Source organism: Culex quinquefasciatus, chromosome 2 (assembly GCF_015732765.1).
Source record: "Culex quinquefasciatus strain JHB chromosome 2, VPISU_Cqui_1.0_pri_paternal, whole genome shotgun sequence".
NCBI lineage: Eukaryota > Metazoa > Arthropoda > Insecta > Diptera > Culicidae > Culex > Culex quinquefasciatus.
The window spans coordinates 192,177,541-192,192,994 of record NC_051862.1 but is presented as its reverse complement, the minus strand read 5'-3'; the positions used below and the strand labels follow the sequence as shown (position 1 = coordinate 192,192,994).

The window sequence follows — 15,454 nt, the reverse complement described above, 5'->3', positions numbered from 1 at the left end:
AGCGCGCGGGCTGTCATAAAATGCGAATGTTTTCTCCGCAGCTTCTCTGAAGCGTTCGCGCCCTTTTGAAACAAGCTGATGCCGGGACGAACTGGCCGGGTGTTTTGGTGCCAAGCACCAGGGCATTCCAGGTGAGTCAAATTGGGACTAGGGATGGGGTTACAATAAACTGAATTTGAACTGATTATTCTAGTAACATTTTTTGGACCTTCCGCAAGGCTTAGAAATTACATACAAACAAGTAATACTTAATTATTTGGTTCAAAATCTAATTTCTTATCATTTCTTTGAATTTCATCAAAATGAGCAATTCTCTGAGATTGCGGTCATTCGATTTTTTTTTTTTTTTAATCCAGCTGAAAATTTTTTGGTGCCTTTGGTTGCCCGGGTTAATAACAAAATTAATAATATTTCAATAACAAATCCTGTTAAAATAACAAAAAGTGTTATTATTTTATCCTGAAGTTCAACTTCAAGAAGAAAAAATAATAACAGTTTCTGATAAAATAACAAAATTTGGTATTGAAGTGATATTATATTGAAAATGTTTAATAACACGCTAATAAGAGGAAATATTATTCATTTCATAAACTCTCCTAATAACAAAATTTGTTATTCGTTTGGTATACTGACAATCCATAACACAATCTGTTATTATTTTTCTTTTGGTAAATATGTTAAGATCTTTGGGATAATTTTGTCTAATTTCGTCGGGGTCATTATTTTGGCCATGAAACGGGGTCCTTAAGCTAAAATTATTCTAAAAAGTTGAAATTTTGGAAGATGATTTTTTAAATTATTTGATACACCGCCTAAGGGACTTTGCTAAAATTGACTAGAACTATGGGATAATTTTGACCAATTTCAGCCGGATCATTATTTTGGGGGTCCTTAAGCTAAAATTATTCTGAAAAGTTTAAATTTTGATAGTTGATTTTTTTAATTATTTGATATACCCCCTCAAAGACTTTGCCTAAAATGGTAGAACTATGGGATAATTTTGACCAATTTCGTAAAGGTCATTATTTTGGCCATGAAATGGGGTCCTTAAGCTAAAATTATTCTAAAAAGTTGAAATTCTGAAAGTTGATTTTTTTAATTATTTGTTATACCCCCTAAGGGAATTTGCTAAAATTTGCTAGAACTATGGGATAATTTTGACCAATTTCGTCGAGGTCATTATTTTGGCCATGAAATGGGGTCCTTAAGCTAGAATTATTCTAAAAAGTTGAAATTTTGAAAAATGATTTTTTAATTATTTGATATACCCCTAAGGGATTTTACTAAAATTGGCTTGAACTATGAAATAACTTTGACCAATTTCATCGGGGTCATTTATTTCACCATGAAATGGGGTTTCAAGCTAAAATTAATACGATAAAATTAACTTTTGAGAGTTCATTTTTTTAATTTTGTTATTTTCCTAACGGAATTGATTTATTTATTGAGAATTTTTGAAGTGTAAATAACAAAAACTGTTATTATTTTCACAGAGCCAGGAAGTCGGAGCTGACGTTGAAGTTCGAGCTGGAGTGAGACCTCGGAGACTGCATCGGATTCAGCAAATTTTCAGCAACTTTTACTTGGAGTCGGAATCTGTGAAGTCGGGTATTTTTGGAGAGCTGAAGTCGTCGTTGACGTCATATCCTGCATCCAGAGTCGGAGTTGTCTTCAAACTATGGATTCAAAGTCGCTTGGAGGTACCCGACTCTGCAGCCCTGACTAGTACAGAGGAGTTATGGCAACTGCAGGTTTATTTGCAGATGGCAAATAAACCAAAACAATAACTTTTTTTGTTATGGAGGCATACCAGTTCAATAACATTTTTTGTTATTATGCTGCTCCACCTCTCCGCACAAAATAACAAATCTTGTTATTCCTTCATGATTCCTTCTGTGTATACCCGAGCAGACGGAAATAACTTGGGAAGGTCAGTTTTTGATATTGTGAGCAGATCGAAATATGTTATTGGGATGATCGGATTAGTTGTTAACATAACAAAAATCAATAACAAAGATTTGTTCGAAGAATAACTTAAACTGTTATTATGTTGTTATTGCAGTAACAAACCAATAACACAAACAAACAAACATGGGCACTTTCTTTAAAAAATTAAAAACTGCGACTCTGTTATTATTTTTCTTTTGGTAAATATGTTAAGATCTTTGGGATAATTTTGTCTAATTTCGTCGGGGTCATTATTTTGGCCATGAAATGGGGTCCTTAAGCTAAAATTATTCTAAAAAGTTGAAATTTTGGAAGATGATTTTTTAAATTATTTGATACACCGCCTAAGGGACTTTGCTAAAATTGACTAGAACTATGGGATAATTTTGACCAATTTCAGCCGGATCATTATTTTGGGGGTCCTTAAGCTAAAATTATTCTGAAAAGTTTAAATTTTGATAGTTGATTTTTTTAATTATTTGATATACCCCCTCAAAGACTTTGCCTAAAATGGTAGAACTATGGGATAATTTTGACCAATTTCGTAAAGGTCATTATTTTGGCCATGAAATGGGGTCCTTAAGCTAAAATTATTCTGAAAAGTTTAAATTTTGAAAGTTGATTTTTTTAATTATTTGAAATACCCCCTAAAGGACTTTGCTTAAAATGGTAGAACTATGGGATAATTTTGACCAATTTCGCCAGAGTCATTTTTTTGGCCATGAAATGGGGTCCTTAAGCTAAAATTATTCTAAAAAGTTGAAATTCTGAAAGTTGATTTTTTTAATTATTTGATATACCCCCTAAGGGAATTTGCTAAAATTTGCTAGAACTATGGGATAATTTTGACCAATTTCGTCGAGGTCATTATTTTGGCCATGAAATGGGGTCCTTAAGCTAGAATTATTCTAAAAAGTTGAAATTTTGAAAAATGATTTTTTTAATTATTTGATATACCCCCTAAGGGATTTTACTAAAATTGGCTTGAACTATGAAATAACTTTGACCAATTTCATCGGGGTCATTTATTTCACCATGAAATGGGGTTTCAAGCTAAAATTAATACGATAAAATTAACTTTTGAGAGTTCATTTTTTTTTAATTTTGTTATTTTCCCTAACGGAATTGATTTATTTATTGAGAATTTTTGAAGTGTAAATAACAAAAACTGTTATTATTTTCACAGAGCCAGGAAGTCGGAGCTGACGTTGAAGTTCGAGCTGGAGTGAGACCTCGGAGACTGCATCGGATTCAGCAAATTTTCAGCAACTTTTACTTGGAGTCGGAATCTGTGAAGTCGGGTATTTTTGGAGAGCTGAAGTCGTCGTTGACGTCATATCCTGCATCCAGAGTCGGAGTTGTCTTCAAACTATGGATTCAAAGTCGCTTGGAGGTACCCGACTCTGCAGCCCTGACTAGTACAGAGGAGTTATGGCAACTGCAGGTTTATTTGCAGATGGCAAATAAACCAAAACAATAACTTTTTTTGTTATGGAGGCATACCAGTTCAATAACATTTTTTGTTATTATGCTGCTCCACCTCTCCGCACAAAATAACAAATCTTGTTATTCCTTCATGATTCCTTCTGTGTATACCCGAGCAGACGGAAATAACTTGGGAAGGTCAGTTTTTGATATTGTGAGCAGATCGAAATATGTTATTGGGATGATCGGATTAGTTGTTAACATAACAAAAATCAATAACAAAGATTTGTTCGAAGAATAACTTAAACTGTTATTATGTTGTTATTGCAGTAACAAACCAATAACACAAACAAACAAACATGGGCACTTTCTTTAAAAAATTAAAAACTGCGACTATTATCATAAAAGTTACCTAAAAATGGCTTTCACTTGAAAAAGGTGCACTTTATCAAAAATTCACTTCAGTACTTTTTGATTGCAAATTCGATTTTACATCAAAAAATGAAGTTGAAAAATTTATGCGACCAATATCTCGATTTTTTGAAAAAAATCTGTATTGATTCAAAAATTCATAACTCGGTCAAAGATTTTTTGCCCATTCTGGATTTTTTTTGAAAAGTTGGCCTTTGATGTCCTCTAAAACATATCAAAAAATGGAAAAAATAAAAACAGTGTTTTTTTGCAAATCAAGTTTTAGTGACAAAAAGTGAAATTAAAAATCACCAATTTTTTTAACGTGTATCATTTTTTTCAGTGTAGTCCATATCCATACCTACAACTTTGGCGAAGACACCAAATCGATCAAAAAAATTCTTCAAAAGATACAGATTTTTGAATTTTCACATATCATTTTTGTATTAACAGCTGCCAAATTTGTATGGAAAATTATATGAACGAACTAATGATGCAAAATGGCTTCTTTGGGCATGCCGAAGGCACCAAAAAAGTTTCAGCCGGATTTAAAAATACAAAAATTAAAATTAAAGATAAAAAGACCGATTCCGTAGAGAACTGCTCAGATGTCAAGATGTGGTTTTATCTCACTCCCCAGAATTCCAATCCTCAGCATATAATTTCTCAGGTATCCATTCTCCACACTCACAGTCATTTAATAAGATTAAAATTTTCGAGAACTTTGAAATTCCACTTCTTTTTTAAGGTTTATTCTTAGTGAATTGAAGAAAATATCGAAAATCACTCATTTCAATTAAATCAAAGAGGAGTAAATGTTAAGGAGGACTATGAAATTCATAAAGATTCGTACTTCTTTTATATATATTAACAAAATATCCTTCCAAGTTACATTAATCTCATGCAAAATTCAGCTTAGATTTCAAACTGCATGAATTCATAAAAAAATATTGGGTCCAATTTTTAACTTCAATTCTACAAAAACATATTTAAAGCCTATTACAAATAATAAAAGAAACAAAATTATATCTTTATTGAGATTCAGATAGAAATTTTGCCAAGCTGCATGTATAATGTTGGCAGTTGGGCGAGGTAATAATCGTTATTGTTTTTTTGACGGTCATTTTGCCGAATGTCGTTTCGCCGAATGGTACATTTCGCCGAAAGTCATTTCGCCGAATGGACGTTTCGCCGAATTCAATAAAAAATAACTTTTTTGTATAATTTATGCTATTTGTTTGCTGCAGTGCCATCTTGTAATTCACTCATGCAAACTTGAGAAGGAATGGCAAGATAATAATATAATAATTTAAAAAAGTAAAGAACGTCTCATGTTTCAAAGAATGCATAAACTCACAGAAATAATACAAATAATTTGTTTGAAAAAATTAAGAATGCAAAAACTAACAGAAATTTTTCTAAATGTTATGCTAAAAATCAAAATAACTACTCATGTTTGAAAGAATGCAAAAACTCATAAAAATTATACAATTAATTTGCTTAAAAACAAAGAATGCAAAAACTTATAGAAATTTTTCAAAATGTTGTGCTAAAAATCAAAAGAACTGCTCATGTTTGAAAGAATGCAAAACCTCCCAAAAATTATAGAAATAATATGCTTATAAAACTAATAATGCATAAACTCACCGAAATGTTTGAAAAGTATGCCAAAAATATAGAATGAAAAAACTGACAACAATTTTGAAAAATGTTGTGCTGAAAACCAAAAGAACTTCTCATGTTTGAAAGAATGCAAAAACTCCCAAAAATTATGCTATTATGCTTGAAAAACAAAGAATGCAAAAACAAACAGAAATAATCTAAATTATAAGCAACCAATTCAACAGAACTGATCATGTTTGAAAAAACGCAAAAACTCACAAAAATTATAAAAATAATTTGCTTTAAAAACAAAAAATGCAAAAACAAACAGAAATATTCAAAATTATAAGCAGAAAATAAAAGAACTGTTCATGTTTGAAAGAATGCAAAAACACTCAAAATAATTTTAAAAATATGCTCAGTAAACAAGGAATTCAAAAACTACCGGCATTTTTTTTCAAAAAGTTATGCTGAAAATCAAAATAACTGCTCATGTTGGAAAGAATACAAAAACTTACAAAAAATATACAAATAATATGCTTAAAAAGCAAAGAATGCAAAAACTAACAGAAATTTATCAAAATTATAAGCAGAAAATTAAAAGAACTGCGCATGGTTAACAGAACGCAAGAACTCACAGAAATAATTCAAATGATATATTAAAACAAGAATGCAAAAAACTAACAGAAATTAAAGCAAAAACTCACAGAAATTGTATGCTCAAATTCAATAACTGCTTATGTTTGAAAGAATGCAAAAACAGATTTTTTTTTCAACTAGATTATTTTTATAAGCGATTGTTTATGCATACAATAATGCACAAACTTATAAAAAGAACAAACTAAGAAACAAAAAAAATATTATTTTTTGAGATTGAAAAATCACCTTTTAGGAACATTATACTTTTTCAAAATATATATGTTAATACAATTTGTGTCCATTTTATATATTTATTATACGACTATTTGTCAATTCGGCGAAACGTCCCATTCGGCGAAACATCCCATGTGGCGAAACGACATTTGGCGAAATGACCTTCGGCGAAATGACCGTCGGCGAAACGACATTCGGCGAAATGTCCCGCACCCATGTTTTTTTATTGTACAGTCCAGACTCGATTATCCGAAGGCCTTGCCAAAATTTCAATTCAGATTATCGAATCACAAAAAAAAGTTTTGTTGTCTTATTTTTTATTAATGCGCTAAAGTATGATTCCTAAACAACTCTTAATTGATTCAGAATTTTTAATTCCAAGATGGTGGCCAAATTGGCGGTGATAACAAATTGAAAAAATACATTTTTAAATTTTATGGGCAAATGGGGTCGCAGAAATCGCATTTGATGTTTAAATTGAGAAAATAAAAAAATGTAAAAAAATTGTTTGGATAATCGAACTTCGGATAATCGAAAATTTGGATAATTATATATGTATGTTTTTTCTTTAAAATGTTTGTGAGATGAAATAACATTTTAAATCAAAGTAATTCCTTGTGTTAAAAATGTTTTTTTTTTTTTATAATTTACTACCGATTCACAGCTGCTTTGATGATACGGACAACAAAAACTACACAGTCTTAGAAAAAACCAAGCTTACATTTTTGCTGCATTGATTTTTTCTATATTAAAGGAATGTTAATTGAGTAAATCATTCCTTTAAAATTATTTCAAACGAGCGTCTCCATTAAAATTCAAGCAAATCTATTGCAAATCGTTGTTTGAGCGTAATCAACAGAACTGTAAATAATATTTATTTCAAAAACTACACACTCTTTTAATTCCACCATGCATCTTCTACACACAATCATATTAGAAATGGAAGTGGACAGACACACAGACAGGCAGCTAATAGAGTTATCTAAGCCCGGTCTCACGCACACTAGCACGCCATTTGTTTTGCTGGAGGGTACAAAATTTAACCTCAATCTTTTTCGTGTACGTACACACAATACATGCGCACGTAGATAACTCTATAAATTCGGTTCCTTTTCGTTGTGCCCGTATCAGCGCGCGGCATGATGACACACCAAACAGTTTCGCTTGCTTCACAATACACGCTCAGTAACCGCACTTCTATAAATATATATAGATCAGCACTGTTGAGGCACAAAGTGTATATTGAATGGGTCATTCATGAATGCTGTTGCCAAAAATAGATATTATATTACGACAGAAAAATGTTCAAAAAATCATGTTTAGTAATTAACAACGTTTCAAAACAAACAGATTGATATCTGCATCATTTATGAACGACCCTCCAATAAGAACCAACCCATCGCTAGAGCAAACGAGCCGCCGTACGAGTAGAGCTGGCCGAATTCGAACGATCAGGCAAGACTGTGCTTCACAGGATCATTTCTGTAGGCAAGTTTTCACCACAAGTTTTTTCCGAAAGGAAAAGATTTCCCACCCACGATGATGAGACATAGTGGCCCGTCTGGAGCGTGAAAATTGGCTCGGTTTGTGCTTCGCCCGTTTACGGCGAAGCCCCGAGCCGCTGATGATCGTGCTCTCTTGCGATGGCGGGCCGCGGTCTGAGTGGTTGTCTATTTAATAACAATTAAATAATTTTAATATTAGAAGGTCATTGAAATAGTTTAGTAACCTATTACTGTTTGATTAACTTTTTATTCATTTGTAAACTTTGAAGACGATAAGGAATGTTAATAATAAATTCTCATTTCTTTTTTTATGTAAAGTTCTCTTTTTCATTTTTAATATAAAATTCTTTAATTCTCTAATTCACTAAACGCTATCGTTATACTAGACGCAAACGTTTTGATATTGTCTTTAAACGATGCTCTCTGTGCTTTATTTGGCTATGCTTGTTGGAAATCCTAGGATGTAGCTACCCTGTTAGTACAAAAAAGTACAGACGCATTTAAATTTTGAAATAATATATTCATTAGGCCTAAATTAAACTTTTTTGGCTTTTTCTTACCATTTTAAAACATAGATTGAGATTTTTTTACAAATACAATCAAACATTTGACCGATTCCTGCTGAAGAAGTTGACAATCAAGAAATTAATAATTATAAAAACGAGAATTTAAGCAAACTATGCAGTACCTTCGGTTTATTTGGCAATTCGTGGAAGATAGTTTACATAAAAAGGTTCTATTTGAGAATGATTCATAACATTACAACAACTCGACGTCAAAATATGGTGATTAGGGCTCTCTGAACCCGCGTTGCCACACGTACAGATATATGAGTACATATTCAAGCTCAATAAAATTGTTTTCATATGATTTCAGCAATTAATCAAAGGTTTGATTTTTGTAGTAAAAAGAGTATCAGTTTCTTTAAGTTTTGACTTGTTCAGATTGCTAAAATAATGTTAAGTTGAAGTGTTAAACTCGTTTGAGCTTTTTTATGTACTCAAATATCTGTAGGGGAGAGTGGGGAGACTTGATCCCCTTTTTTTGTATCGCACATAACTCTGTCAATTACTCACAAAACTAAAAACTTTTTGCATAAATTGAAAGCTTAAACATTCATCTATGTTTGGCTAATAAGGGTATTTCATCAGATGAACTCTTCGAATCATGCCAAGCGTTTTAAAAAAATATTTTAAACCGGCATTTTAAAAATGTTAGGGGTAACTTGATCCCCCTTTCAACATTTTGAAGAAATCTTAAGCAAAATGTTTCTTTTTCATCCAAACTTTTAATTTCCTATAAGTTACAGCAATTTCACATTAAACCTGTACGTTTGTGTTCAAAATTTAACAAGTTTAGTATATAAAATATTTAAAAACTTAAAATATTATTTTTTAGATCAAAATTAAGCATGTTTACAAAAGCTGGAAATTTTTGTTTACAAAACTTTTGAAAAAAGGCTCAAACTGCAGTAAGTTATGTACAACTATACTAAAGGAAACTAAGTATGAAATCCCAGCCCAATTAATTAATCTTGAGGCTGATTCCAGTGACTGCAAAAATGCAGGGATCAAGTCTCCCTGAACGCACTTTTTTAAACAATTGATTGTAAAAATAGTATGACGATAAATTTAACATCAAATGCGTAAGGGTTTTGAAATTGATAAGTTTATCAAACAATTCATACACAAAAAATAATTTTTTTAATATTTTTTTAGTGTTTTCTATGCATATCAGAAAAAGAAAAAAAAATCTCTTGGAAGTTTTTTGCAGCTCGTTTTAGAAAAATGTGTGTAACTCAATCTAAACATTTTTTAATTTTTTTGTTTGTTTTCTATAATGAGTTTTAGTTAATTTCGCACAACTTTCTAGAACAAAGCTAATTATTTTACCCACATGCTGATGAGATACAGGCTTGGGATCAAGTGTCCCCGGGGATCAAGTCTCCCCACTCTCCCCTACGTTGTGGCAACGCTGCATCAGAACACGTTCCAATCAACAGAATTGATTTTTAATGAGTTCCCTGCCAATAAATAGAACTGTAAATTTGGGTATAAATGCTATGCAATCATCATAAGCAACCATGCGCCCCCCTTATTTTTGCTACCCCCATAGACGAACGTGGGTGCGCATGGTTGCTAATTATTATTCCAAACCATTTATACCCAAATTTACAATTTTATTTATTGGCAGTGGCTTAGATAAAACTTAATTCAATCGATTGGAGCTTGTTCACGGAGCCCAAATCGACTTTACCGTGTAGAAACTTAAGCGCTTACTGACATCAACTTAAAAAAAATGTCGAGTTGTGTAATCAAACCATTTTTTGATTAGTGAATAAAGTGGGCCGATCCCGGCGGTACTGCAATACCGGGCCAACCCGTGGCGGTCGTGGAGCAAGCCCCTAGGACGAACCGCCTGGATACAAAAATCAGTTTAACATTTGTTGTCTTCCTATGGAAAAGCTATCAGATGTTAAGCTGATAAGAACAGATACTACACTTTGATCTTAGCCTTTAGGCCGAGAAGCGATAACTGTAAGGGGTTTTAGACCTCGAAGTGGATCGTCAAAACCCTGATCGGGTAGCGATTTCAAAATAGTTGATGCTGCTAAAGAAGTTGATCTAATTGGACTAACGGGTAGAACAAATTGTTATCTTATTTTGTTTTATTCTTAACATCAGAAGATCGTTTCTGAAAAGAAAAATATATTAACCTTAACCCTGATTAGGGAAGATTTTTACTGTTTTTTTTCTGTTCAATTTTGTGAACATTATTATTGTTCAATCATCTTGAATGGTCTTATGATCCAGTATAGTTTCACATAATCATGAACTGTAGCAGTAACATTTCTAAAAATTCTAATTAGCTAATTTTAATTATTTTGCATTTTATTTTCTAACATGAATGCTTCGATACATACAAATGTTCTTTGTTTGGATAACTTTTAGAATTCTTCATAATTTGTTTTATGTCTAATAAGAAGCTTGTTTATTGAATTTTAATTTTCATGTACAACGGTAAGAAAAACCATTTATGATTACTTTTACATTTTAAAGTGCATAAAATCAAATTGACAAGGCAAAATTTTACGATGGATCAACTATCGTCCCACATCGCTTATTCCATTGCAAAAATTTGTAAGAAACATTTGTTCCACGATTTTGACAACTGTATTGAACAACATTTTTTGACTTCTGATATGTGGTATGAACAAATATTTTGCCTCAAAATTATCAGTCTAAATGTTATTTTTCTACAACAACATTTTATGACACTATGTAATGACTAAAGATAGTTTTAAGATAATAATTTGTTAATAGAAAACAGTCTGTTAAAGACGAAGACAAATAAATCAATATTAGCTTGAACTTATTATTGAACATCCCCAACCGCTGACCGGGGCCGAAACCGGAGAAAAATGTTGAAACTTTGCACGCGGACATAATATCTGCATACATTTTTTAAGGCCTGCCATCTCGCCTGGCCGATCTCTACATCTCACTCGCGCAGCTTGTCCCACCAACACCCCATCCCCCTAACTGGGACCCCCACCCTGGACCCCAAAACTGGTTCGAGCGAGAAGCAGCGTTCGCGCGAGGATACTAGCATGATGCTTTTTCATTATCTTTCTTAAATCGACACCTGATATTAAAATATACGAAAAAGGAGGCTATTTGGACGACGACGACGAGGGCAGAGAAATTTTACACAACATCCCAGGCAGAGAGGGGAAGGGTTGGGTTGCGTGCGGGGGGGGGGGGATGTTGCCAACTTGGGCAAGCAGTGGCCGGGTCAACTCCGAGCGATCGCGATGTGCCCTGCCGTGGCCCCTATTTGGTGGTTGCGTAAAGGAAGCTGCCCTTATCGAGCGCCCGAAATCGAGATGCCTCGTGCGTACGTGACTTCAACGGTTTTGGAGCTTCCAAAACCGGGGCCGTTTGACCACAACATATCGGCATCGGCGATAGGACTACTGGGCATGGTAATCGTTTTTTTTTTTAAATCATAAAAACAGTCAATATTAAATTGTACACCCAAAACTGGGCCGTTCTAGTCCGAGAGAATAATGGCCTCGAGACGAGAGAATAGTGGTACCATTTACGGACACAGAGAACTGAACTGCTCGAGATGGGCGAATGAATTATTCCCTTGAGGTTCATACGCAAAAAAAAAAGTTCATCCGTCAAAATGAATGTCGACTTCGGGAATCGAAACAGAGACCTTTGACATACTAACCCAATGACTTAACTGCCTCGGCCACCACAGTTTGGTGACTAAGGAGTGGTCAGATGTCGATGTATGACACTTGTTGGAGATTTATTGTATCAATTAACGAATGAACTCATTTTTTATGGTGGTGTGAGTTGGTAGCATTATACTCTCGATTTTGGCGCTGAGCACTCAATAAATTTTGAGCGAACGATTCTCTCGACTCGGAATTTCGGGTATAGTATTACACAAGGGATTGAATTATACATTTAAAATGATAAGGACATTCTCTGCCAACTCACACGAAATCGGGAAAAATGGCGAGACCCTTCTTCAATTTGTGTGATACTTTGTAATTTTGGTATCTGATTATGAAGCTGAGGTCCATGAATTATGAATCAATTTCGAATTTTATTTTCTCTTCGATAAACTTATCCAAACATATCCATTTGAAAATAAAGTGTTTTTTTTTTCTCAGACAATCTATTGCATAACATCGCCTAAAAACGACACATCATCCACCAAAATCACACATTCAGCGTCGCATACTGATACAGGCCACTGTGATGTTATGATTACCATTTGGGCATGTTTCTCCACCCCAGTCGAGACATCGTCACCGAGTGACAGAGTCTCAAAATATACGCACCACCATCCTCCCTATAGCCGTGGCACAGCGGCCTCAACGCGCTCGAACGTCAGCTGAAAGGAAAGTTCAGGCCGTAATTAAACATTTCCTTATTAAATTAAACAACTAATAATTGTCGGTTTCCGGCTGCTACCGTACGCGTTTATCAATGCGATCTTTTGCAAGCGAAGAAGCAGGCCCGCAAGCGTCGACGCGTAACGACGTGGCCACGGCCACGGAACCGGGGCTGGCAAGGGACCCGGGTGTTGGCGAGTGTGAAGATAAATACTACCCGCGCTGGATGCTGGATGGAGACCTCCCGTTTTTTTTACTTTATGATTTTCGTACATACTCAACTAAACTGCCTTCTCAGGTTCTCGAAAGTCTCAAGTGAGTTGGAGACAACAGCAGAAAAAAACGAGGGAAAATCGAAAAATATGCAAATAAGTGGTTTACATCAAAATATGCACACGGTTGACGAAAATTTCGACAAAAATTATACACTTTTGCAGAGTGATTGATACGTCTTGATGGTTGAAGAATTTGTTTCACGCAGTCATTAATTAATTTACTGAAAGCACATGTGACGGTCTCAAAACGCAATGTCTGAAAATTATTTTTCTCCTTTCTGGCAAGGTATGAATACCTAAACGAAGCGGAGTCAAAAATTAATACGGTCATGAACTCTTTAGACACAAAAATCCCATTATATTCGCAATTTTGAGAAATTTAACGCAAAACGAAAAAAAAATAAAAAAAGAATATTTTCTGCGATGAGCTCCTGGTCCTGAAACTGCAAATAATGTTTTTATTTGATCAGTACACTATTTGTAACTAAATGTCCTACTTATCATCTATCTTCTGATTTTGTTTAGCCGTACCGAATGTATGATTTAAAAAAAATAGTTTTTTCGAGAATCGTTGAAAATCACAACGTTACTTAATCCACCATAAGGTGGATGGTGCCTTCCTCACATCATTCCCCTTTAAGTTCAAGTTCAAGACGTTAAGCTTTATCACTCATTATTTAAAAGTGCTTATAACTATTGATAGGGTTGTCAGATCATCAATCTTGGAAAGGTCTTTCAAATACGCATGCTAGATCTGAACAACGTATTCATCAAAATATCTGAGATCTGGCCTCTAATTATTCCTGACAGAAATAATATATTTTTTGCAATTCCATCGTGAAACGACGGAAAAGCCTACTTTTCTGTATCAACATTTTTTGATTCAAACGATTTATTGACAAAATACATGAACATTTGACTTATAATTTTACTCAATGGGTGTTTTTTAAAATTTTGTATGGAACTCGTTGCAAAACTTGATTTTTTCAGCACTCGCCGTTTTTAACCAATTCGGTGAACCTCGTTGGATAAAATGTACGACTCGTGCTGAAAAAATCTTCTTTTAGCAACTTGTCGTATAAACTTCTATTGAAAAAAATTTCATTGCTAAACTATGTATAAAATGTTGTATGATATGTAATTTTTAGGGAAACTTAATATACTTTAAGATTCCACAACAAGCCAAATAGGCCTTTTTTCTACAATGTCTCAGCAATAAAGCAATTTGTAGGAAATTCATTCACACTTTCAAACTAAAATATTTTTAAGAATTCAACGAACAAACAAAATCCCCTTTTCCTGAGAAGTTTGTGAATTTCTCAAGGATTCCCGAAACTCAAGCGGAAGTATACATTTTCTTTACGTTTTGATACCAGTTATTTTTGAAAATGTACAAAATAATGTAATAAATGAAGGATCTTTATTTGATTTCATTCAATTCACTTAACATTCTGAACAAATCATTTGGTATGAAAATAAAATATCACAAATAGTAGTTTATGCTACATGTTGCAAAAAGATATATCTTATGAGGTTTACCAAATCAAATGAATACGACGAGTGCTGAAAAAATTAAATTTTGCAATAAGTTCCCTACAACATTTTTTGCAATTCCGAAAAACACCAAGTTCAACTTTTCAGCACCCATTTCGAAGCTGAAATGTAACTTTAATTTTTGTAGAGAAAAGTAGGCCTTTTCGTCATGCAAGAATGACAGAAAAAGTAATTAGTTTCGCAACGGAATTGCAAAAATGAGGTATTTTAACGTTTTTGTTCAACAAGAACAAAATAAACTAAAGTTGAACTGGTACCTTCAAATATCTCAAAATGTGGTTGTGCATGAAGAATTAGTTCAATTTATTTAATAGTATTCAAAAAATTACAGTTTGAAGTAAAAATGTTCTGAAGCACTAGATCTACCAAAAGGCATAAAAGGATTACGTATCAAAACAAACTAAGCCTGATTGTGTAATGATGTAAATTGTTGTGAGTTGTGTCAGGTAATAAAGCAAGAGAAGTTAGATTTGTAAGGTAAATTAATTGCTCATCTATTTATTCATACGCAAGTAGAAAATACTAGTCATTGAAAACTCTATGCGTCAATGTTAATCTTAATCATACTCTCTCAAACTGGTCACAGAAACAAATTTTAAAGCAATTTTATGGTGATGGTTTTTGGTTTAGAAAGTTGCTCGATTTTTTGCGAACAGTTGATTTGCTATCCTATCAATATTTATGAAAAAATATTAATCAGAACCAGAGTAAATTATTAGTAACAAATTTGCCGTTTCCCAGAAATTTGGAAACCCCGAAGAATTGGAAATTCTAGATTTGAATGCTTCAAAATGCATGCATTCGACAACATTGAAATGGTTCAAAATCGTTAACAATTTTCTCGATTTCACTGCAAATGTATTCAAAATTGATAACATTGTTGTTCAAAATAAAAAAAAACGTTGCTTAATCCACCTTAAGGTGGTTGGGGCCTTCCTCACAATCAT

General features: G+C 33.3%; 2 non-coding genes across 2 annotated transcripts; one reads left to right on the top strand and one right to left on the bottom strand.

Moving 5' to 3' along the window:
• Nucleotides 1-7,715: 7,715 nt before the first annotated feature.
• On the top strand, nucleotides 7,716-7,925 carry LOC119768198. The gene has a single exon (XR_005278010.1). It is a non-coding gene; the product is annotated as a small nucleolar RNA U3 (small nucleolar RNA).
• Nucleotides 7,926-10,100: 2,175 nt separating this feature from the next.
• Nucleotides 10,101-10,296, bottom strand: LOC119768195. The gene has a single exon (XR_005278006.1). It is a non-coding gene; the product is annotated as a U2 spliceosomal RNA (small nuclear RNA).
• Nucleotides 10,297-15,454: the final 5,158 nt, after the last annotated feature.